Source organism: Humulus lupulus, chromosome 6 (genome assembly GCF_963169125.1).
Source record: "Humulus lupulus chromosome 6, drHumLupu1.1, whole genome shotgun sequence".
Lineage (NCBI taxonomy): Eukaryota > Viridiplantae > Streptophyta > Magnoliopsida > Rosales > Cannabaceae > Humulus > Humulus lupulus.
In genome coordinates, this window is record NC_084798.1 from 175923122 (window position 1) to 175949496 (window position 26375).

Sequence of the window (26375 nt, forward strand, 5' to 3'; positions counted from 1 at the left end):
AGTTGAGGTACTTACGGATCCGTCTGAAGGAATAGCATTGTGACGGAGACAGGCCATCCATCCAGAAGAAGGCCTTCTTAAAATCAGGGGGATGGTTGGGAAGATCCTCAAACATATTTTTCTCCTTTGGTTAGCTCGGGAGGTAATAGAAGCCATCTCCTCCCCGAGCTCGGGAGGGATTGCTTTTCAAACAAAAGAGATACAAGATTTCTTCTGGCGTGGGTCCTTCCCACTTCAGCTCGTTGTAAATCGACTTCAGGGCAGACAGAACCCTATATGAATTGGTATTAAGCTGGAATGGAGCCAACCCAACGAAGTCCGTGAGGAAAGACTTCAAAGGAAGTAATGCTCCTGCCTTCATATGCTCCTGGCTCCAAGCCGCATACCTCAGCTTGTTATCAGGATTTCCATCTCCTGGGGCGCGACGGCTTCGCTCTTGGGAGGTAGGAGCTCGGCACCTTAAGGAGCCTGACAGTCTGAGACCGTGGAAGGCCAGGATATCATTTATCTGACCTAGCGAGGTAACCGAGCTCCAATAGTGCTCGGCCTCGAAGAACTCCCTCCTCAGCAGCGAGGTAGAGGGCTCCCCCATTAGTGAGAATTGGAGCTCTCCCGGGTTATTCGCGATGGTCACTTTTAGCCTAGGGTCGAGGGGGATCGGCCTGGGCCCTGAATCAGTTTCCGGATAAAGAGCCTCTCAAAGGATTCTCCTCTTCTTTTCTATGACCTCAACGATTTGGCGGTGATAGTGGACTCGGGTTTCTTCCTGTTCGCGCGCGAGATCGTATTCACGAATCAGATGTTGGTTCCGAGCAAACAGTGATTCTGGGCTCGGAGTTTTTGGCGAGTACGGAATTTCCAGCAGTGACCCCTAGCATCTTTCCAGATTCTGTGGCATCTAGCGAGAAAGAAAAAATGGTGAGGGCCATGCATGCAAGGAGTCAAGAATTATGAGCTTGCCAAGACAAGCTCGGAAAGTGCTTGGGTACGAAACGAGCTCGATCCTGGAAACCCGATTAAGGGTCAGAATGTGTATTCTACGAGAAAAAGGAGGGGAGTGGATCTAATTTTTGAGAATCCCAAAATATCAGGGAAAAAGGTGACAGTTATTCAGAAATGGTAGTCTTGGGTATCGTGCATTCTTAAAAACCAAGATTTTGTACCCGATATCTTGGTGTGCAAGATATGTCTTTTAAATTTTGAAAACCCAGAAAAAAGAGACCTTGTTTGAGCTTGTTCTACATCAAAACTGGATTTGGAACTAGTGACTTATACCTAGCGCGGAAACTTAAACTTAAATGCCTATCGGTCAAAGCTTCCTAGCATGTCAAACTAAAAAATAAACCAGTACATTCCCAAAAATAAAAGAACAACACAGACAAAAACTGGCATAAAGGAAAACGAAAAGATCATCAGATACTTACACAATGATGGTGATTGCAGAGAAATCGTTGATTGAAGGAGAGGCTGCAGGTATAACCTCACGGTCTCGAACAAGCTGGCAGTCCTTTGTTTCTTTGGCTGGGAGAACATGCAAAAGCAAAAAGCTCTCTGGGATGGCCTCTGGTTTTGTCTCTTTTCTTTTTTCTCTGATGAGTGTAAAATAAGAGGAAGAAGATGTCCAGGGCCTTATATATAGATAGTAAAAAGTGGTAAAAAGGGATTAATCTGAGCCATTGGCCAGAATCCTTATAAAATCCGACGGCCAGGGACAAATGACAAGATGGTACCGAAAAGGTGGCAGGTGAACGATCGTGGGCAGATTTCCAAGGTACTCGAGTACCTTGGATGAACAATACCCAATTGACATGTGTCCACCCTCAAGTATGTGTGACGGTGCAGTTCCCGAAGAAAGTAGTTCAAAAGTTTCCTTCTCATAGGATTCGAACAAATACTTTTGAGGGGGCAAAATGTTACACCCAGATTTCGAGCCTTGAGAGTTGTGATCTCGAAATCTGGATTCGTCAGGTATGGGATCGCAATATCTAGAAATACCTGTCCGCAACCTAGGCACTAGACCTATAAAGCAGGTGGCAACCTCGAAGATGGTAGCCTCAAAATCCTCACAAGCTCGAAAGATAGACATCGAAGTACGTCTATTCTCGGATGACCTCGGATCAGGGGTTCCAAGCCTGACATAAGTATGAGCTCGAAGCCGCATGATCTCGGGGAAAATACTACTACTTGAAAGTCATTAAGAGACCTGGGTTGGCACGGCACTGACGATGTAGATTGATAACTATGAATATCTTAACGAGTCATTTTGGAGAGACGCAGTCTACATTTATTGTTGTAACTTCCCTATAATAAAGGGGTATTTATTATTCTGTTATACGCCCCCTGGTCTTCAGGGGACGTTTCCGTGTAAATAGGAAATAATGCATTTAATATCATTATTTCAATTGATTTAGAGAATATCTTTCCGAAATGTTCGGGAATGAATTCTGCAACCATCTCTATAAATAGAGAAGGAATCACCACTTGTAGAGGACAGAAATTTTGTGATCTTGAGAGAAACTCTGGAGAATTCATTCTTGAAGAATTTCCAGAAATCATCTTAAGTTCTAATAACAAAGACTCGTGGACTAGGCAGAGTTAACTGTTGAACCACGTAAAAAATCCTGTTTGTCTTATTGTATTTTTCTAGCCATAACTATTTATTGTTTTCATGCTCTTTATTCATTGTTGACGAAAAACGGCGTCAACAGTGCTTAAATGCTTAAATAGGATAGAAATGATTTATCTGCATGCCTTATTAGGTAGCATGAGATATACTGATAGGGCCTGGCCCTTGACTGCTGCATGATGAACAAGAACATGCTTATTCGCATTGATATTGCTTGTGAATGCAAAGGAACCGCTTATTAGCGATGTTATATAGACATGTAGGTCAGGACACACTCATTAGCGCTGTTATACCTACATGTATGTCAGAAAATGCTTATTAGCATTGTTAATTTTTATGAACATCAAAACATGTTGATTAGCACCATACCTGAATATGAATCGACATTCTTATTAGCAAGACTATTGAATGTGAATGGTTATATGTTTGATCTTGGACCGTGAGGCGGCAAGAGGTTTAGTTATCGCTACCTAACTGACTTAATTGATTACTACTACAATGTGCAAGCTTGGAAGTATGCTTCCAAGGCAGATTGAATCGTCAGCTGGCCATGTAGATCAAGGTCAGAATGATAGATAGGGTCAGGATAATGACCAGGGTTAGACCCCTCAGCCTACTCCTGAGAACTGTCAGTAGTTGCTTGCTGATTTGCAAACCAGGGTATTGAGGAAGGAAGAAGAAATCCGCTTCCTGAGACAACAACAAGTTCCTACAGACCACCTATGATGGCACCAACAGTGGAACAACCACCGGGGGCTGGGAATAAATGGGAACCTCTTTATGAAAGGCTCAGGAAACAACACACTCCAGTCTTTGAGGGCAATGCAAATCCGGCTATGGCCGAATAATGGATGAGTATGGTTACCACCATCCTAGACTTTATGAGGGTGGTTGGTATTGAGAAAGTGGCCTGAGCCACATATATGTTTTGGGAGAGTGCCCAAATTTGGTGGGAAATGATATCCTAGACCAGAAATGTTAATGCCCTGGTTTGGGAAGAGTTTCAGACGCTGTTTAATGAAAAGTACTACAATGATGCCATCAGGGCGGCAAAGGTTGAAGAGTTTAGCAGGCTTCTTCAAGGCAACTTGTCAATGAATGAATATGCTTTGAAGTTTGATAGATTGACAAAGTTTTCCGGGGAATTAGTGCCCATTGATGAGACAAGAAGGGAGAGGTTTCTCCAAGGGCTACAGCCTATGATAGCCCGGGATGTTCGCATTACCACTGTGCTGGGGGTGACTACCTATGCACAGGTTGTTGAGAAGGGGCTCATAGCTGAGAGCGCAGAGAATAAGATCTCCGCGATACCATGGCCAGGAGAGACACTAGGAGGGTGGGATCTGTTGGAAAACCATTCTAAGCACGCAGCGAAAACTCATGCATGGTGGGCCCATTGATTTTTGTTTATGAACAACAAAACAACAACAATCAAACTTTTTCATTAATCATATAAAAAAATTATAGGACCAAGAAAACAATCCAGAAACATTATCATACAATGCTATTAATCATGCAATAAATATGTATATAAATATACAATATATATGTATAGAATATATAAACACACAAAAGAAAAAACAAGAACATAAACTTTTACCTCTTAAAGCCTATCAAGTGTCCTTGAGTCTTTTTGTAATTTTATCGATCTTCTTATCCAAAGATTTGAGCACTCAAACTACGATCTTTCAGAGTGTTCTCTACACCTCAAGATGTGTGTGGGCACATAGAGAACATGAGTTTGTATTTTAGGAATCACAAGTATTTCTCAACACATGAGAACTTGGATTATGGTCTGTGAATGGCTAGAATAAGGAAGAAGGAAAAAAAATTTGTCTGACAAAAAGCTTTGAATGATTTGTGTTCTGTGTATTGTGTTGTTTTTCTCATATCATCTATCTTCATCTTCCATATCATTTATATAGAGATTTATATTACATTATTATTCCAAATAATAATGATGATATGATTTGATTTTAGGTAAATATCTAACTTACTATATTTGAAAAACTATTTTCAAATTATTAAATAATTAAATAGATCAAATAAAAAAATATGCAGATACAATATCTGTACATTGGTACACGCATGGCACAATCATTGGACAGTGTCAGGCGTGTACTGCTATTCCCTTTTCAGGGATTTTACATTTTTCTTTTATTTAATTATTTAACTAAATCAATCTCTCACAAAATAAGATATTTATATTTTTAAGGAAAAGATGACAACCATATTTCAAATTTTAAATTCTAAATTCAAAATTAAAAATTGAAATTGATGATCATCATTATCATCATCTTTTAAAATTAAATAAATCAAAAACTATTTTTTGACTTACAAAATTTATATTCTCCCACTCAAATAAAATAATTAACTTCATTAATTAATTAATTTATTTATATATATGAAATTTGAAATTTATATATTTAAATTAATAAATATATTTTCGAAATTTAATAATCAATTCTAAATTGATTATTCAACCTCAATTATCATATAATTGCATACTTGACCCGAATAATAAAATTATTCTCAAATCTCAAATTACAGTTATACCATTGTATCAACTCTTACCTTGACATGGTGCCATCCTGTATACATATGGATCTATATTTTCAAGCTCCAATAAATATTACATTATTAATCAAAACTCTTTGATTAAATAACAATATTTATTAATCTCATTATTACTCCACCAAAAATATGATATTGAACTCTTGATAATTATAGACATATATTTACTGAGTACTTTATTAAGAATAAAGTGTCCATTGATATAATCATTGCATACACCGTTAATCCTCTATTATTGGTTCATAATTAAAAGGGAATAAAATTACCGTTTTACCCTTTTAGTTATATCTTGTTGCTAAAGTACCATTGTCTTTACTAGTGAAGGTTGTGTCACAAAAAGTTTGTGACGTGAGCGCTCATAACCTATTCGGTTCCAAAAGTCAACTCAATAGAGAACCATTATCCAATCTATAAGAAGGTATAGATTCCATATATGTTGAACTATGTCCACAGCCATATAAATCATTGAGTCCCCAAAACTATTGTTCTTAGCCTAATCATTATGACAAACCTTAACGCATGAATCAAAGGATCAGATGACATATATAAGAGATCATAGTAACCTTAGGATTAAGATCATCGTTTGATGTGTTTGATTAATACTATTAAATAATGTTTAAACAAATATTAATAAATCACATTTGGTCCAGCTCTACATACTCTCAACATGCAAAGTACCTCCACTAAAGTGTCCTACTACACTACTAACCCGGATCTAGGTCACATGTATTCATAATACTAGTGGACCGTACTAGCAGTAATTAATCTAAAGATTCCATAACTTTATTTTACTGGGAACTATTTAAGTTTATTATCTTAATCCCGATCCTCCCATACCAGTATGAGATTCAGACCACATAGATAAAATTTGGAATTTTTTGATATTCACTTAATATTATCATATAATATCGGACATAGTCTATATATAATAATTCAATTAAATTATTTATTTCATTTAAAACATTTGTCAACTACAATTTCTTTAAGGACACTATTCCCAACAATCTCCCACTTGCCCTAAAGCAAATTTAGGCATATCTTTTAATATGTCAATCATATTCTCATGACCGATTTTTTCTAACAAAGTCTCCGTAATAGTTTTGTAAGAAATTGTTTTGAAGTTATCTTCAAGATTTTTACATCAATTATGTAAAATTGTCTTGTATTAAATGATACTTCATTTCATGTGCTGTACCCTCTCATGATTTCTAGTTCTTCTAGAATAATTGTATCTCCATTGCTTTCGCAATGAGATAGTAGCTATTTATTCTAGTCTGAAAACCTTTCTAGAATATCAAAGAACTTAACTAAATCAAATAGCCTATTTAACTACTCGTAGTCGTGATATATCGGCCTTTGCAGTGAAACATATAAATATGAAATGTCTAACACATTCTTAGATTAATGTGTTTCCTCTACAGTTATGGAATCTGATTCTAATATCAATCTTTGAAGCTTTAATATCAAATCATCCATTGGGATTTTAGGTCTCTGCCTAAATGCAAATACATATAATCTCTATTATATTTAACATACTCAAAACTAAGTCATTATAATTATTCAATGACTCAATCTATAATGGACTGATAACTGCTGAATATTCCAACCGTTTAACAAATGTTAATTCGAAAATATAACACTCGATACATTAAACAGTCTATCACTGAGTTGTAGGAATAACTGTCTCATGTCCTCTTTTCTAGTAAAAGAATAAATGGGCATTTATTATTTAGATAATACATCCTCCTTACTGGGAAGGCAAAAAGCCTTTCTTGGATTTTGTAAACTAAAGTATTTAAACTTCTTATCTATATAAGTTGCTTAAGATAGAGCCTAAGGATTGTTCTTTCAATCTCTATAGAATTGAATGTACATAACATTCTTGACATTTCTAAATCTAATATTTAGAAATGTTCAACAAACCATTTCTTTTCTATTGACAATTTATCTACATCATTCCTAATGATTAGAACGTTGTCAATAACAAGAATAAGAATCACAATAGAATCTTTCTGGTCGAGATCTTCAAATGATTTTTTCATGTCAGCCATTCCAGTAAAGGCTACATAGACATTCATTTAAATCAATCTCATAATCCATGCATAAAGCAGTGGACAAGAGTATGTAAACAAAATCAAGTTTGGTTACAGTAGAAGACATTTATTCAAGTAATAAATTCTTCTTTCTGTTCATAGCCTTTGGCTATTAACCTAACTTTGTCTAATGACCAACCTACTCTAGACTTTGGACCATTAATGACTACTATACATAGACACTAATTTTTAATAAAACTTACAAGTGAAATAATCATAATCTTCATTAAAAATTTGTAAAACAAATGTTAAACTACATAAAATTTAAAGTAGGATATGGGATCCCATTGTTTTGAAAATAAAAACAAAACATAATTTTAAATTAATGGATTACATAATAAAGTGTAGAAAATACATATAAAATTTAAAGAGACTTCATCCTCGAATCGAACGCTCGGTCCTTCGATTCCATTCCGCCTCAATACACATCCCCAAGCTTCCAAGAACCTTTCCCGCCACCAAAGCTATTTCCCTTCACATATACACATAAAGGAATGAGCCTAATGCCCAGCAAGGAAAATCTAACACATAAATCATATACATAAAATTAATATCAACATATACTAAAACATATCATAACATATGTCACATATACTATAATGGCCATTATTACTTGGGGTCCCGTACACTAAACAAGTCATATGCCCATTAGATTTGTGGGGCTTGCTAGCTAAGCAAGTCATATGCCCATAAATTTATTGGGGCTTGTTAGTTATACAGGTCATATGCCCAAGTCTACAAACATACATAATATACATATAACATATAACATAACACTTAAATCATAAGATAACACATAACATAACATATAAAATCCTATTCTATTTTCCTTACCAAATATACTGGGATATGTGAACAGGTTTGGGACCTTGGGACACTCCTAAAAACCATCAATGAAAGGGTGAGTATACTAAAGAAAAAGGGATGAAAATAATGAAAGAACTATACCATTGAAAGATCCTTACCAAGAACCTTATGTTCAAGATCTTAGATTTCCTAACCAAGAATAAAGAATAGAGTTAGGATTTTGAGTAGAAAACTTATAAGAACTTTAAGGAAAATAATACTAAAACGAACTAGAGTTTTGAATACCTTGAATGCTTCTATGAACGATCTAAACCTTGAACCGAAATGTGCTATAAACCTTACTTCCCAAGTGTTTGGTAAGCTTATAATCCCCAACCTAAGTGTTTACACTCTCAAGTACTCCTAGCAGTTTGCAGCCTCTGAACTTAGCTTGATGAATGAACAAATTGCTGGGTACTAGGTCCTATTTATAGAGTTCAAGAATGAAAAGATCTTCATTTAACTTGAATAAAATAATGGCTTTTTAAGTGAAAAATATTTTAATTATCGTTCAGCAGAGGCTGAAGACTCGGTCAGAAAGATGCTGGACTTATCAAGAGGTTAAGGAATAAAATGAGAATGATTTAAAAAACATTCAAAAATATGGTACATGAGCCGATATATCGCCCCTAGTAGGCGATATATCGCCTGGGCCAGCATGCCCGAGGCTCGTCGAGGTGATCGTGCGAAGTTACGTGTTTTTCGTATCCCCGTACTGCGATATATCGCCCCCTATAGCTGCGATATATCAGCATATGCTGAATATTTAAACAAGAAATTGCACATTTTCAGCCTAATTTGAATTGAGTAAACAGCCTTGACTAAGTCCTCTAACGATTTCAAAGCTGCTGACAGACCCTAGGATATTCAAATATTTATCTTAATAAACTTATTCCTCAAAAATACTTAATTTTCATTAAACATACATATGACAAGTGTTACTATCTTATTGGGTCTATCTAAACCTTATAATATAATAAATATCACCATCAATATCAGTCATATTAATCAAACCTTAGGTTAAAATTACTATTCTTAAAATATAGGTTAAACTTAGAAAATCTACAAGTGTTACTATGAGTGTCCAATTAAATCCCGGTCTGAACCAAAATCCACAGTCATAAAAAATACTACTACTATTACTATTATTACTACTATTTAACTAGCTAAGTAAAGTTCTTGGACTCTACACTTTGAAAAGTCTGTACTTTTCTCTGTTCTCCTCTTCATCTTGAATATCATGTTTCAAACTAAAGTTCAATGAACTTTAGTTGGATGTTCAAGAATCTAGATATCATAGAATTCCAAATTTCGTTTCTTGATTCATGGTGTTTCAACAATTGTTTTCTGTAAAAACTTTTTCATTTCATATACTAGTATGTAAATGAAGTATAGTTAGATTATGTTACAAACAATTTAACTATCTTTACATTTGTAATGGGGTAGTTACTAACGCTCCCACTACAACAATTCTTAGTCATTATTCTAGTTTAACTTAACTAGATAATATAGTGATTATAATAATCATGCTTCATTAAAGTAGCTTTTAAAGAGATACAAACTCTTTTGTAATCTTTTATGATTATTAAACTGCTTCACTAAATGACTTCATGGAAAATTTTCAATTTATTCACATAACTACTTGTGAATCCCAACTTCTAAGTCTTTGATGTTGTACAATCAACCATGTACAGAGTATAACAAGTGTTAAAATTATAGAAATAATAAAGATGATAATGACTACTCATTATCTATTTTGTCTTATCCAATATGATTATATTCCATTTCCAAAATACTAATTTTGCTTAGCATTCTAATTTTATGTGAGTTCATTTTGAATTCTAAGTTCACATACAAACTACTTGAATTCCAAATTCGAGTTCAGACTTCCTTTTGATCAGATCTAACAAGTCTCTAAGTGACTTTAATTTGAATGTTGCATAAAAATTTCTAGAAAGTTTCTTTGCATTTGATTAAAGTTAAACATATCTAAAATAAATGTCAATTAATATTGACTTACTATTTATTATTTCTTTTAGCTTTGGACATTAAAAGGTTAAACATACATCTCTATGTATTAGATGAATGATTATATGATTTTTGAGCCTATATTAGAGAAATAACTTTTGGTTAACTTTAATTAATAGACTATAAAAAATAGGGAGAGAACCATTGAATGGTTGCAATAAAAGATTTTCTTTTATTTGTTTTATGTGTCTAATTAATTACAAATCAATCTAAAAAATAATTCACATATATGTTTCACTTAATCGGGGTTGGATTAAAAATATCTTAATAAATCTATGATTTGTACAATAATGAACAATTCATAATTATCATTTATACTCATTGATGAAATGTGTAGCGCCCTAATTTCTCATAGATTACCGAGAACACAGCGTTGGGTCATAAGACATAAATATTGCTCTTTTATTGAATAAATTCAAAATAATCACATACATGGATCCATGGTTTTAAAAATAAAATAATTGTCTATAACATAAAAATGAGCAACATTTAAATAAAACTTTAAAATAACATTTCTTTAATAAAAATAAATAAATAGGCCCGCTTGATCTTCCTCGACTATATGGTTCCCACGAGTACATCACAAAGCTCTTAGGCCCCACTCGCTACCGACCTTTCTATCCTTAATTTTCTGCACATCAACATCATAAGGAGTGAGCTTCTAAGCCCAGTAAGGAAAATGCAAAAAATAGTTAGTCATATAATCAAACATAACATAAATTCACAAGAGTCATACAAACACAAACCTCTAGATCATATCATAGCTTAATTCATAATTCTACATCATAATCTAAGTCATATATCATAAATCATACTCTAAGTCATAGGTCATAAGTCATAAGTCATAGATCATAAATCATAGGTCATAGATCATAAATCATAGGTCATAAGTCATATTCTTAATCATAACTATAGGTCATAGGTCATAAATCATAATCATAACTATAGGTCATAATAACAAGTCAGATATAATAAAAAGATAAATATTTATACAAGGGTGGCAATTAAGCCCCGGACAAAAGTCCGTCATACACCGGACATCACTTAGGTCTGTCACAAAGTTTTGACAACCGAGCCTATCGAACATAGTCCGTCATACATCATTGGACACCGTAGGTCCAGACATACTTACCAATTTATTGTACCTAAAATGTTAGATCATACAAACATAAAATATATCATAAATTACATAAACGAAGTCATAATACTAAACTACCTAATTTACCTTACCAAAAATCAGAATAATAGAGACAAGAGCGGGATTGAATCTCCTAAACCCAAACATAAAGAAACCATAAGTTTCTAAAGAAATAAAGTTGAAGAGAAGATCTAAACAATCAAGATAAGAACTTACCGAAAACCTTATGTTTTAAAGAGATTGAACACCTAACCAAAAGTCACTATCACAAGTTAGGATTTGAAGAATAATGAAAGAATAATAAAAACTATAGTGAACTAAACCTGAAGATAATGAATACCTTGGATAGCTTAGAACCTCGATCTACACCTCAAACACGAAAATCACACAAATTCTTACTTCCCAAGTGTTTATAAAAGCTTTAGATTTGAAAGCTTTAACCCCAAAACCCTAGTGTTTCACTCTAGAATAATCTTAACAGCTTGGAGGCTCTAAACTGTGCTTGAATGATAAAAAGAATGGTTGAGTACTAGGTCCTATTTATAGAATTCAAGGAGTGAAACTAACTCCCATTTCAATGAATAAATAAATGGTTAAAAATGAATAAATTTGAATTATTTGTTCAACAGATGCCCAAAACTTGGTCAAAAACGTTCAGGAATGAGTCAAGGTTTTTGAGGGTTGTTTCTAGTTCAGAATTCTACGAAATTCAAAATTTGGCCACTGGAGCCGATATATCGCCTAGGGTAGGCGATATATCGCCCCTACCATGATCCCGAGGGTCTGTGGTTTCGTTCGTGCGAATTCGACGTGTTTTCCATATCAATCATAGGCGATATATCGGCTCTTATAGCTGCCCTATATCGGCATACACAAAAAATTTAAACACGTTTTTGCACATTTCAGGATAATTTGAAATTGATTAAAAAGTACTTTGACTGAGTAAAACACGATCCTAATAGATAATGGAAGGTTCTATGTAACGACCCAAATTTACTAATGAGGCTTAAGGGCCTAGATTAGTGTGCTGGGAGGGCATAATTGGAATATATGTGATTTAATGATTTAAAGCATGTTATATGACTATTTGAATATTTGAGATGCATGACTATGTGTATTAGTATGCATGTAGGCCCTGATTAGGTTAGAAGGGCATAATCGTAATTTTGGCCCGTTGCGGGCATAACTGTATGTATATGAGATAATTGTTGAGACCACATTATTATGTGGATATATCTGTGATCTTTGATTCGAGACGATCCTAGTGAGCAGATTAGCGAAAAAGTCACGGCGGGGATTTATACCCAGCTCGGGGCGAGCCTGGGGGTATAAATGGGAATTTAGAGAATATATTGAGGTTAATTTTGATAATGAGGAATATAATTGGTTATTAATTAGGTATCGGGAAGTAAGCGGAAAATGTTAGAGACACTTGAGGAATTAGTGGGAATTAGGTAAAATGACTAAAATGCCCCTAAGTGGATTAAAGGATCTAGAATTAAAGGGGAGGGCATTATGGTCATTTGGGCTTTTTAGAAATAGGCATTGCTGAGGCTTTATGTTAGTGGAAGTGGTAGGATAATATAGAAGTCTGGGAAAAGAAAGAAAAGAAGGAAAAGAAAGAAAAAGAAAGGGAAGAAAACAGAGCTGTTTTTCTAAGGGTAGGTTGGTGATCTCCTTCACCATTTTCTTGAGGTATTTTGGAGCAGAAACCCAGGGGATTCCAGGGTAAGCTTGTGGCAAGAATTCTTGGTCTGACTTGAAGATTTGGAAAGGGTTTATCAAGGATAAGCCATTTGGTTGAGGTAAGACTTTGAAGTTTCTTCAGTTCTGGTTTTGATTTTTAACTAAGGTATCTAAGCTGAATTGATGGGGAATTCTAGGGAAGTTGGAGCCAAGGATTGAGGAAGAGCAAGCTAAGGAGGTCTAGAGGCAACTTAAGGTCGAATTTCCATCAAAGGTATAAATTCTGAACTTTAAACTTTGAAGTTTTGGCTGTGTTCTGCTGAGTTTTGAAGTCTAGGAGTGACTATGGTGAATTATTGGATTAGATGTGCATGTGATTAGATTTTATGTGGTTATGATGCTTGGGATGAGTTAGACATGTTAGTGAGCTAGATTTTGAGTTTGGTAAAGGTTTGGTTAAGTTTGACTCGGGGAAATCACAGGAAGGGAAAATGTGGTGTTGGCAGTCTGTGACTAGCGCTACAGCGCTAGCCTTTGGGCGCTGTAGTGCTAGGCCAAGCTTGCTGAGGGCATTTTGGTTCTATTTGTAGCGCTGTAGCGCCCTCCAATGAGCGCTATAGCGCTACCCTGTGTTCAGAAAGGGATTTTAGGGTTATTTTCAAGGGTTTTTGACCAAGGGTTCGGGGTTCGATTCCACCACCTGTTTGGTGGACTTAGGACTTCCCGGGGGCTCGGGATTGGTCCTAAGGCTAGGTTTTGGACTTGAGGTTTGGTGATGACTTTGATCTATGGTTGTGATTAGGTGAGCACTAGGGCTCGAGAGGGATCGTGCTCAAGGAATCAAGTGAACAAAGCTAGCGAATCGAAAGGTAAGAAAACTGCACCCGGTTATATGTTCGTGATGGGACTAAGAGCTCCCGACAACTATTTAATGTCAATGATGGTATTATGCCATGGGACATGTGATAGCGGCCTAAGGGTGCCGTACACAATATTTGCGCACAGGGCACGACTTGGCCACTGGTAGCCGAGGACAGCTTAATATTCACTGAGCTCGGTTTAAGTGGGCCGAAGTCAGTGGGATAATGGAGGGTGCGACTTGAGGGCGCTAACCCTAGTTATCATTTGTGATTTGGTGTATGATAAGAGTTGATATGTTTAGTATGCTGAATACTTGATTATTCTGAATGTTTATATGGTTGAGAATATGTTGTGCAATATGAGATATTGGATTGTCTGTTGATTGCTTATGCTCTGTTATTGTGTTTTCTTGCTGGGCCTTGGCTCACGGGTGCTACGTGGTGCAGGTAAAGGCAAAGGCAAGTTAGACCAGTCCTGAGATGGAGAGCTGCGGGGCTAAATGTGCATAGTCAGCTGTTCGATCGCTTTGGCTGAGGAGTGGATCAGGACAGGGATCGTTGAACTGTCTATTTTTCCTTAGTATGGCTAATATTGTATTTAGATCGCGAATCTTTTGTAAATGGTTTTAAACCTATTATTTTGGGATCCTGTGTGAATAGGAAATGTTATTTATAAGAAATGTGACATCGAAGACCAAAATATTTTAACCCTAGTTCCGTTATAGTTTCAGTAACACGATTTTAATTAAATGACTTGATTAGCAAGTCTAGCACTTTTATAAACACACAGTGTAACAGTCTTGGCTATCCAGGGTATTACAACTTCGTATCAGAGCGTCCTAGGTTTATGGGTTCCTGAAGACTAGCTGGACATGTACGTTCACTGCGAGAGACAAGCTCGACTCAGGGTTTGGTAATTGTGTATACATGATTATGTGTTTAAATGATTTGAATGAGATATGACTGTTGATATCTGTGTGATTAATAGGGAGCATGAGAAACTGATAGGGCCTGGCCCTTGACTATTGCATGATGTTGTTGAGGCGTGCTTATTAGCACTACTATGCATGTGGGTGAATATCTGGATAAATTGTTGTAAATTGATTGCTTGTGAATGATTGGAGTTCCAGTGATGGATCATCAAAGGATTATTACATTGTCATCATAGTTTTATTGCCGAGACTTTATTGCAGATTGACTTGGATAATTATGCGTCCAAGAAAATCTACACGACTAGCCGGAAAGACTGGGGCTAGAGATGATGATCAGGGCTAGACCCCTCCGCCAGTTCCTGAGAACTGGCAGTAGTTGATGGCAGACATGTAGGCTCGGCTTCAGAGCCAAGAAGAACAAATTCGAATTCTGCGGTAGCAGGCTCCATCTAGGAGTGTTGCCCCTATTGTGCCACCTGCAGTGGTACCTGTTGTGCAGCCAGTTGAGGTTGGGAATAAGTGGGAACTGTTGTATGAGCGGTTCAGGAAGCAACAACCCCCGATTTTTGAGGGAGGACCTAATCCACTGAAGGCTGAACAGTGGATGACTATGATTACTACCATTCTTGATTTTATGAGGGTGGAAGGACATGACAGAGTGGCCTATGCCACTTATATGTTGAGGGAGGATGCCCGAATCTGGTGGGAGGTGGCATCACAGAATAGAGATGTTATTGCATTGACTTGGGAAGGATTCAAGGATCTATTCAGTCAGAAGTATTATAATGTTGCCATCAGGGCAGCGAAAATAAATGAATTTGTGGGGCTGGTTCAGGGCAGTATGACAGTTACAGAATATGCCTTGAAGTTTGACAGACTTGCGAAGTTTGCACCAGATCTTGTGCCTATTGATGCAGCTTGGCAGGACAGATTTATCAGAGGGCTGAATGCTATGATAGCCCAAGATGTGAGAATTACTATAGTTCCTGGAGGGACAACTTATGCCCAGGCTGTAAGAAGGCTCTCATCGCTGAGGAAGCAGAGAATAAGATATGGAGAGAGAATGCAGTGAGGAGGGAGGGCCGCAGGGCAGTGCCTCCATATTCTAGTTCTGGTATGGGCGTAGGCCCCAGTGATTTGAAGAGGAAGACCCCTGAGGCTTTGATCGCTCCTGGTCCTGATAAGAGAGGCCGGGGTACCTAGGGTGGCCGTCAGGGAGGCAGTGATACATGGAGGACTTATCCTGAGTGCACAAGGTGCAGAAGACGCCTTTCGGGCGAGTGTCAGGCTAAGGCCTATTATGTGTGTGGGGTAGTGGGACACCTCAAGAAAGATTGCCCGAAAGTGAAGAAGGGAGATGCAGGAAAGGTGGATAGCTTGACTCCAGCTCGAGTGTTCACCCTGACACAGGTGGAGGCCGAGGCTAGTCCCTTGGTAGTGACAGGTCAACTTTCTAGTGTTGACACTCCTTTTACTGTATTGATTGACTCTGGTGCTACACACTCATTTTTTTCTAGTAAGGTGATTGATAGACTGTGTAGACCTAGTGAGTATTGTGTTTCAGGGTTTGGGACTAATTTTCCTACAGGGAAACTGGTAGTCTCTAGGAGGTGGATTAGAGCACTGCCATTGATAGTCGATGGTAGGGAGTTTTCAGTAGATTTGATTGAGTTGAGTATGGAGGACTTTGATATGATTCTAGGTATGGGTTGGTTGGTTAGATATGGAGCTACCATTGACTGCAGGAAGAAGATGGTGACTTTCGAGCCAGAGGGCGAGGATCCCTTTGTTTTTGTGGGAGCGGTGCATGGGCCCCACGTACCCAGGATTTTGGCATTGAGAGCCAGAGACTTGTTACAAGGTGGATGTATAGGCTTTCTTGCTAGTGTGGTGGATACCACCAGAGTTTCACCAGTAGGACTGGAGGAGACTAGATTGGTTTGCGAGTTCCTAGATGTGTTTCCTGAGGATTTGTCTAGGTTGCCGCCGCGTAGAGAGATTCAGTTTGTTATTGAGTTGGCATCGGGGACAGAGCCAGTGTTGAGGGCACCATATAGGATGGAACCGACAGAACTAAAAGAATTGAAGATACGGTTGCATGAGCTTCTAGATTTGGGATTTATCAGGCCTAGTTACTCGCCATGGGGTGCTCCAGTTTTGTTTGTGAAGAAGAAGGACGGGACTTTGAGAATATGCATAGACTATCGGGAACTGAACAAGTTGACTATTAAGAATAAGTATCCCCTACCAAGGATTGATGACTTGTTCGACCAGCTGCAGGGTAAGATAGTGTTCTCAAAGATTGATCTTCGATCTGGTTATCACCAGCTGAGGATCAAGGATGAGGACATACCTAAGACGGCCTTCCGAATGCGGTATGGGCACTATGAGTTTCTGGTCATGTCATTTGGTTTGACCAATGCCCCAGCAACCTTCATGGATCTAATGAACAGGGTATTCAAAGATTTTCTGGATCAGTTTGTTATTGTTTTCATCGACGACATCTTGGTGTATTCTAGTTCAGAGGCAGAGCATGAGCTTGATCTTCGACAGGTTCTTCAGAGGTTGAGGGAGCGTCAGTTGTACGCCAAGTTTAAGAAATGTGAATTTTGGTTACCAAAAGTGACATTCCTTGGACATATTGTGGGTGCAGATGGGATTAAGGTGGATCCATCTAAGGTGGAGGCAGTCAGGGATTGGCCGAGACCAAGGAACGCCTCGGAGGTGCGGAGTTTCCTTGGGTTGGTAGGTTACTACAGACGGTTTGTAGAGGGCTTCTCGAAGATAGCGGCACCGATGACAGAATTGACACGGAAGAATTTGAAGTTTATCTAGTCAGACAGGTGCAAAGACAGTTTCCAAGAATTGAAGCGACGACTGATTACAGCGCCTGTGTTGAGTCTTCCTTCGGGGGAAGGGAAGTTTGTTGTTTACTGCGATGCATCGAGGTTGGGCTTAGGTTGTGTGTTGATGCAGAATGAGAAGGTTATAGCTTATGCATCACGACATCTGAAGGAGTATGAGCAGCGGTATCCTACCCATGATTTGGAGCTAGCAGCAGTAGTATTCGCACTGAAGATTTGGTGACATTATTTGTATGGGGAGAAGTGCGAGGTATATACTGACCATAAGAGTCTGAAGTATTTCTTTACACAAAAGGACCTGAACATGAGGCAGAGGAGTTGGCTTGAGTTGGTAAAGGACCATGACTGTGACATTCTATACCATCTGGGGAAAGCCAATGTGGTGGCAGATGCATTGAGCCGGAGAGGTCCAGGTCAGTTGTATAGTTCTATTCAGATCTCAAGGGAGTTAGCTGATGAGATGGTTAGAGCAGGGATAGAGTTGGTGGTAGGTCATTTGGCCAATATTACTCTGCAGTCAACTCTGCTAGAGTGGATCAGAGAAGGAAAGTTGGCAGATGCTCAGTAACAGAGGGTTAGAGAGAATGTCTTAGCGGGAGTAGCTAAGGACTATTCTATATCTGAGGTTGGTTTGCTTCGGTATCAGGGACGGATGTGTGTTCCAGCGGATGAGGGAATTAGACGAGAGATACTGGATGAGTCTCATACGACACCGTACTCACTTCATCCGGGTACCACAAAGATGTATCAAGATTTACGGACGTTGTATTGGTGGCCTGGGATGAAGAAGGATGCGGTAGAGTACATTGCCAGATGCTTAACCTGTCAACCGATGAAAGCTGAGCATCATCGACCAGCGGGGTTGCTTCAGCCTTTCAGTATTCCCGAGTGGAAATGGGAGGAAATCACTATGGATTTTGTGGAGGTTTACCCAGGACAGTGGGGCTTCATGACTCGGTGTTGGTGATAGTGGACAGGTACACCAAGTCAGCCCATTTTCTTCCAGTGAGATCAACATATACTGTGGATCAGTATGCAGAGTTGTATGTGAGGGAGATCGTACGTCTCCATGGGGTTCCTAAGTCTATAGTGTCAGACCGGGATCCTATCTTCACTTCCAAGTTTTGGGGTGGTCTACAGAAGTCTTTGGGGACTCAGTTGAAGTTCAGTACAACCTTTCATCCTCAGACTGACGGACAATCTGAGAGGACGATTCAGGTGTTGGAGGATATGCTCAGAGCATGTGTGATTGACTTTGAGGGTTCATGGAGTAAGTATCTTCCGTTGATTGAATTCTTGTATAACAATAGTTACCAGGAAACAATTGGAGTGGCTCCCTATGAGATGTTGTATGGGAGGAAGTGTAGATCACCCATTCATTGGGATGAGATGGGTGAGAGGAAGTATTTGGGACCAGACATGGTTCAGAGAACAAGTGAAGCTATAGAAAAGATCCGAGCTAGGATGCTTGCCTCTCAGAGCAGATAGAAGAGCTACGCTAATCCTAAGCGTAGGGACGTGGAGTTCCAGGTTGGGGACCATGTGTTTCTTTGAGTTTCACCATTGCGAGGGGTCAGGAGGTTTGGAAAGAAGGGTAAGCTAAGCCCTAGATTCATTGGACCATTTGAGATCCTGGAAAGGATTGGTCAGGTGGCCTATAGATTGGCTTTGCCACCATCGTTGTCTGGAGTTCATGACGTATTCCACGTTTTTATGCTCCGGAAGTACGTCTCAGATGTGACTCATGTATTAAGGTATAAATATTTGGAGTTACAGACAGATTTGGCTTATGAAGAGCAGCCGGTTCAGATCTTGGATCGGAAAGATAAAGTATTACGGAATAAGACGATTCCTCTGGTTAAAGTGTTGTGGAGGAATAGTAAGGTCGAGGAGGCGACCTGGGAGCTTGAGACAGCGATGCGGGATCAATATCCCGAGTTATTTAGGAAAATTTCGAGGGCGAAATTCTCATTAGGAGGGGATAGTTGTAACGACTCAAATTTACTAATGAGGCTTAAGGGCCTAGATTAGTGTGTCGGGAGGGCATAATTGGAATATATGTGATTTAATGATTTAAAGCATGTTATATGACTATTTGAGATGCATGACTATGTGTATTAGTATGCATGTAGGCCCTGATTAGGTTAGAAGGGCATAATCGTAATTTTGGCCCATGGCGGGCATAACTGAATATATATGCGATAATTGTTGAGACCACATTATTATGTGGATATATCTGTGATCTGTGATTCGAGACGATCCTAGTGAGCAGATTAGCGAAAAAGTCACGGCGGGGATTTATACCCGGCTTGGGGCGAGCCTCGGGGTATAAATGGGAATTTAGAGAATATATTGAGGTTAATTTTGATAATGAGGAATATAATTGGTTATTAATTAGGTATCGGGAAGTAAGTGGAAAATGTTAGAGACACTTGAGGAATTAGCGGGAATTGGGTAAAATGGCTAAAATGCCCCTAAGTGGATTAAAGGATCTAGAATTAAAGGGGAGGGCATTATGGTCATTGGGGCTTTTTAGAAATAGGCATTGCTAAGGCTTTATGTTAGTGGAAGTGGTAGGATAATATAGAAGTCTGGGGAAAGAAAGAAAAGAAGGAAAAGGAAGAAAAAGAAAGGGAAGAAAATAGAGCTGTTTTTCTAAGGGTCGGTTGGTGATCTCCTTCACCATTTTCTTGAGGTATTTTGGAGCAGAAACCCAGGGGAATCCAGGGTAAGCTTGAGGCAAGAGTTCTTGGTCTGACTTGAAGATTTGGAAAGGGTTTATCAAGGATAAGCCATTTGGTTGAGGTAAGACTTTGAAGTTTCTTCAGTTCTGGTTTTGATTTTTAACTAAGGTATCTAAGCTGAATTGATGGGGAATTCTAGGGAAGTTGGAGCCAAGGATTGAGGAAGAGCAAGCTAAGGAGGTCTAGAGGCAACTTAAGGTCGAATTTCCATCAAAGGTATAAATTCTGAACTTTAAACTTTGAAGTTTTGGCTGTGTTCTGCTGAGTTTTGAAGTCCAGGAGTGACTATGGTGAATTATTGGATTAGAGGTGCATGTGATTAGATTTTATGTGGTTATGATGATTGGGATGAGTTAGACATGTTAGTGAGCTTGATTTTGAGTTTGGTAAAGGTTTGGAGAAGTTTTGGTTAAGCTTGGCTCGGGGAAATCGCAAGAAGGGAAAATGTGGTGTTGGCAGTCTGTGACTAGCGCTACAGCGCTAGCCTTTGGGCGTTGTAGCGCTAGGCCAAGCTTGCTAAGGGAATTTTGGTTTTTTTTGTAGCATTGTAGCGCCCTCCAATGAGCGCTGTAGCGCTACCCTGTGTTCAGAAAGGGATTTTAGGGTTATTTTCAAGGGATTTTAACCAAGGGTTCGGGGTTCGATTCCACCACCTGTTTGGTGGAATTAAGACTTCCCGGGGGCTCGGGATTGGTCCCGAGGCTAGGTTTTGGACTTGAGGTTTGGTGATGACTTTGATCTATGGTTGTGATTAGGTGAGCGCTAGGGCTCGAGAGGGATCGTGCTCTAGGAATCAAGTGTACAAAGCTAGGGAATCTAAAGGTAAGAAAATTGCACCCGTTTATATGTTCGTGATGGGACTAAGAGCTTCCGACAACTATTTAATGTCAATGATGGTATTATGCCATGGGACATGTGATAGCGGCCTAAGGGTGTCGTACACAATATTTGCGCACAGGGCGCGGCTTGGCCACTGGTAGTCGAGGGGAGCTTAATATTCACTGAGCTTGGTTTAAGCGGGCCAGAGTCAGTGGGATAACGGAGGGTGCGGCCTCAGGGCGCTAACCCTAGTTATCATTTGTTATTTGGTGTATGATATGAGTTTATATGTTTAGTATGCTAAATACTTGATTATTCTGAATGTTTATATGGTTGAGAATATGTTATGCAATATGAGATATATGATTGTCTGTTGATTGCTTATGCTCTATTATTGTGTTTTCTTGCTGGGCCTTGGCTCACGGGTGCTATGTGGTGGAGGTAAAGGAAAAGGCAAGTTAGACCAGTCCTGAGATGGAGAGCTGCGGGGCTGAATGTACATAGTCAGCTGTTCGGTCGCTTCGACCGAGGAGTGGATCAGGACAAGGATCGCTGAACTGTCTGTTTTTCCTTAGTATGGATAATATTGTATTTAGATCGCGAATCTTTTGTAAATGGTTTTAAACCTATTATTTTGGGATCTCGTGTGAACATGAAATGTTATTTATAAGAAATGTGACTTCTAAGACCAAAATCTTTTAACCCAATTTCCGTTATAGTTTCAGTAATACGATTTTAATTAAATGACTTGATTAGCAAGTCTAGCACTTTTATAAACACACAGTGTAACGGTCTTGGCTATCCAGGGCGTTACATTCTAGATCTTCCAGATCTTTCTTTTAATGAAACTATTCATGAGAAATACTTAAATAATTATTAAACATGCTTGTGACAAGTGTCACACTCCTCATTATTCTATCTAAACCTTAGGTTATAATAAATAATATTCTTAGGACCAACTATACTAATCAAACCTTATGTTAAAATTAATATTTCTAAACCATAGGTTAAACTTATAAAATCCATAACTATTTCTATGAGTTTCTAACTAAATCCCAACTTTGACCAATATCCACGAAAACTAAAATTCTACAACTACTACTATTACTACTACTACTGCTACTACTACTACTATCCAGCTAAGTAAAATTCCGGGACGCTACAATTCTCCCCTACTTAAAAGAATTTTTTCCTCGAAATTTACTTATCAAACATCTTGGGATACCACTCCCTTATATATTCCTCCAATTCCCATGTAGCCTCTCTTTCTGTGATATTGCGCCACAAGATTTTAACCATAGGGACACTTTTGGACCTTAACTCCTTAGTTCCCCACTCTAGAACGCATACTGGCTGTTCTTCGTAACTGAAATCTTGTTTTAACTCTAGAGCCTTGTAATTTAGCACATGGGATGGATCTGATATATATTTTCTCAACATCGATACATGAAAAATGTTATGCGTTTCAGCTAATGAGGGCGGTAAAGCCAACCGATATGCTACATGCCCTACTTTGTCCAATATCTCAAAAGGACCTATAAACCTTGGGCTTAACTTTCCTTTCTTTATGAAACGCATAATCCATTTCACCGGAGAAACTTTGAGTAAGACTTGGTCGCCTACTGAAAATTCAACATTTCGCCTCTTAGCGTCGGCATAGCTCTTCTGGTGACTTTGAGCGGCAATCATTCGTTGTCTTATCTTTTCTACTGCCTCAGTTGCTTCTCTTACAGCCTCAGGTCCTAAATATCTTCTTTCACCAACCTCATCCCAATGAAGTGGTGATCGACATTTCCATCCATATAACATCTCATAAGATGCCATGCCTATCGTCTCCTAATAACTGTTGTTGTAAGAGAATTCTATCGATGGAGGATACTTGCTCCATGATCCTGAGAAGTCTAACGCACATGCCCTCATCATATCTTCTAATATTTGTATGGTGTGTTCTGACTAACCATCGATTTAAGGGTGAACCGCACTTAGTTTTAACTTAGTGCCCATTGCACGCTGTAGACCTTCCTAGAACTTTGATGTGAAAACCGATCCTCTATCGGAGACTATCATCTTTGGAACTCCATGTAATCTCACTATCTCCGTCACATAAAGCTTTGTGTACTGCTCAGCGTTATAAACTGGTCTTACTGGCAAAAAGTGAGTAGATTTTGTAAGTCTGTCTACTATCACCCAAATAGAGTCATGCTGCTTGGTGGTCCTTGGTAATCCTGTCACAAAGTCCATAGCTATATCTTCCCATTTCCATTCAGGAATCTCTAACGGTTGCAAAGTTCCAGTGGGTCTTTGATGTTCGGCCTTCACTTGTTAACATGTAAGGCATTTCGCTACAAATTCTGCTATGTCTTTCTTCATTCCCAGCCAGCAGTACATTTTATTGACATCGTTGTATATCTTGGTCGATCTCGGGTGAAGTGAATATGGAGTAGCGTGCGCTTCCTTCACGACACTTTCTCTTAATTCACCACTTTCGGGCACACATACTCTGTTGCTATATCGTAACATGCTGTAACACCCCACGTCATTATGGCAGCTTCCTGGAATGACGACTGGCCCTACAAACCAACACGAGTCTTTCCAGCGTGCTTTGTCCTCACTCGCACCCATCTTGAGATTACTCCTGGTCAAGCACACTTAACTTTGGAGTTCTCAAGTGATGGGCCACCGAAAAGAAGATGCATCTTGTTGATATAGGAAGTACCCATCAATCCATTTAAGTCTTCTTCAATTGTGTAATCCCATACCTACACAATCATAGAATAATCACACTTGACCTTCCCCAGGCGGTGTGGGATTGCACAGCTTAACCCGGTCTTTCCCCCTACGGATCACAGGATATTGACTGTCACACATGCCTTCTTTTGTTAAGGAGAAATAAGCATTTTCTGAGCTTTGTAGTGCTGCCTTCATCTCAAGAAGAAACACATCTTCTTGTTGTTTCTTCTTTATTTCCTCCATTAGTGTTGACTTGATTGTGAGGTCAGCTAGTTGTCTAGTTATTAGCTCAATTCCGGACCTCTTAATATCATCTTGTAAGTGTTGAGCCATCCCCTTAAGTGTTGACAAAATTCCGTAACTCTGCCTACTAAGTGCGTCTGCCACGACATTATCCTTTCCCAAATGATACAAGATCTCACAATCATAGTCCTTTACTAACTCCAGCCACCTCAGTTTCCTCATATTGAGCTCTTTTTTTTGTAAATAAGTACTTTAGATTTTTGTGGTCCATATAGATTTTGCACTTTTCTCCGTACAAATAGTGCCTCCAAATATTTAGAGCAAAAACCACCGCTGCTAATTCTAAGTCATGGGTCGGATACCGCTGTTCGTACTCCTTTAACTGTCTCGAGGCATATGCGTCCACTCTTTCATCTTGCATCAAAACGCATCAAAGTCCTTGCTTCGACGCATCACAATACACTACAAACTTGCCCTTATCATTTGGGACGCATAGAACTGGGGTTGATATGAGCTTGTACTTTAATGTTTGGAAGCTTTCTTTGCATTTTTCCGTCCATACAAATTTTTGTTGCTTCCGCATCAAATTTGTTAAGGCTGTAGCTATTTTGGAGAACCCTTCAACAAATCGTCTATAGTATCCTGCCAATCCCAGAAAACTTCTCACCTCTGTGGCACTCTTGGGTTTGGGTCAGTCCTTTACTGCTTCGATCTTTGCTGGGTCTACTTCTACGCCATTTTTAGACACAATGTGTCCTAGAAATGCCACCTTCTCTAGCCAGAATTCGCATTTCTTGAACTTAGCGTATAATTGATGACTTTTGAGTCGTCCCAACGTCAGTCGCAGGTGCTCTTCATGCTCTGCTTTTGTCCTTGAGTAGATCAATATGTCATCTATAAACACCACAAAAAACTTATCTAGGTAGTCCTTAAATACTCGGCTCATAAGATACATGAACGCTGCTGGTGCGTTTGTTAAGCCAAAAGACATCACCAGAAACTCGTAGTGTCCATATTTAGTCCGAAAAGTCGTCTTTGGGATATCTTCTTCTCGTACTCTTAGCTGATGATACCCTGACCACAAGTATAGCTTTGAGAATACCGTAGATCCTTGTAGTTGACCAAAAAGATCATCTATTCAAGGCAAAGGGTATTTGTTCTTGATCGTCACTTTGTTTAGTTCTCGATAGTCGATGCACATCCTCATACTCCCGTCCTTCTTTTTGACAAACAACACTGGTGCTCCCCAAGGTGAATAACTTGGTCGGATGAAACCCTTGCTAAAAGCTCCTGCAGTTGTATTTTTTAACTGCTTTAACTTGGTAGGCACCATTCTATAGGGAGCTTTCGAGATTGGTGCCGTCTTAGGTGCCAATTCTATTTCAAACTCAATTTCCGTACTTGGAGGTAATCCCGATAGATCTTCTGGAAACACCTTGGGAAATTCACATACAATATGTACATCCTTTGGTTCGAGCTGTGTCTCTCGTCTTTTGTCCACCACACTAGCTAGAAATGCCTGGCAACCGATATTGATTAACCATTGAGCTTTGAGAGCTGAGACTATTGGTATGCGAGTTTGAGAAACTTCTCCTTTGAAGGTGAACTGCTCTCCGCCTTCTGTTTGAAAGTTGACTGTCTTACCCTGTCTATCGTTGCCCCATATTCTGCTAACCTGTCCATGCCTAAAATTACATCATAATCCTTAAGGTCTAACTCGATCAAATCCACTGGTAATTCTCTTCCTTCGATTCTAACTACAACACTACGCACCCTTCTACTAGATAGCATTCTTTCCCCTGAGGGTAACTCCATGAAAAACTTATCTCTATAAAGTTCACATGGTTTATCTAAGCTATCAATCATATTCATAGAGACAAAGGAATGTGTAGCTCCCTAATCGAATAAAACATTGCATAGTTTACCAGAGATAGTGACTTGACCTGTTACCACAGTATTGCTAGTTTTTGCTTCACCTCTAGTAAGAGCAAAAACTCTGGCTGGCACGAGCCTGTCATCTTTCTTTTGATCCTTCAACTTTGGGCAATCCTTTTTAATGTGTCCTTCTTCTCTGCAATTGAAACAACCCCTTGTCTTATATCAGCATTCCCCTGAATGCTTCCTCTTGCAGATATGGCACTGGGGATATTCCACATATGGCTTCTTATTCCCATTACTCTCTGATGTAGTCT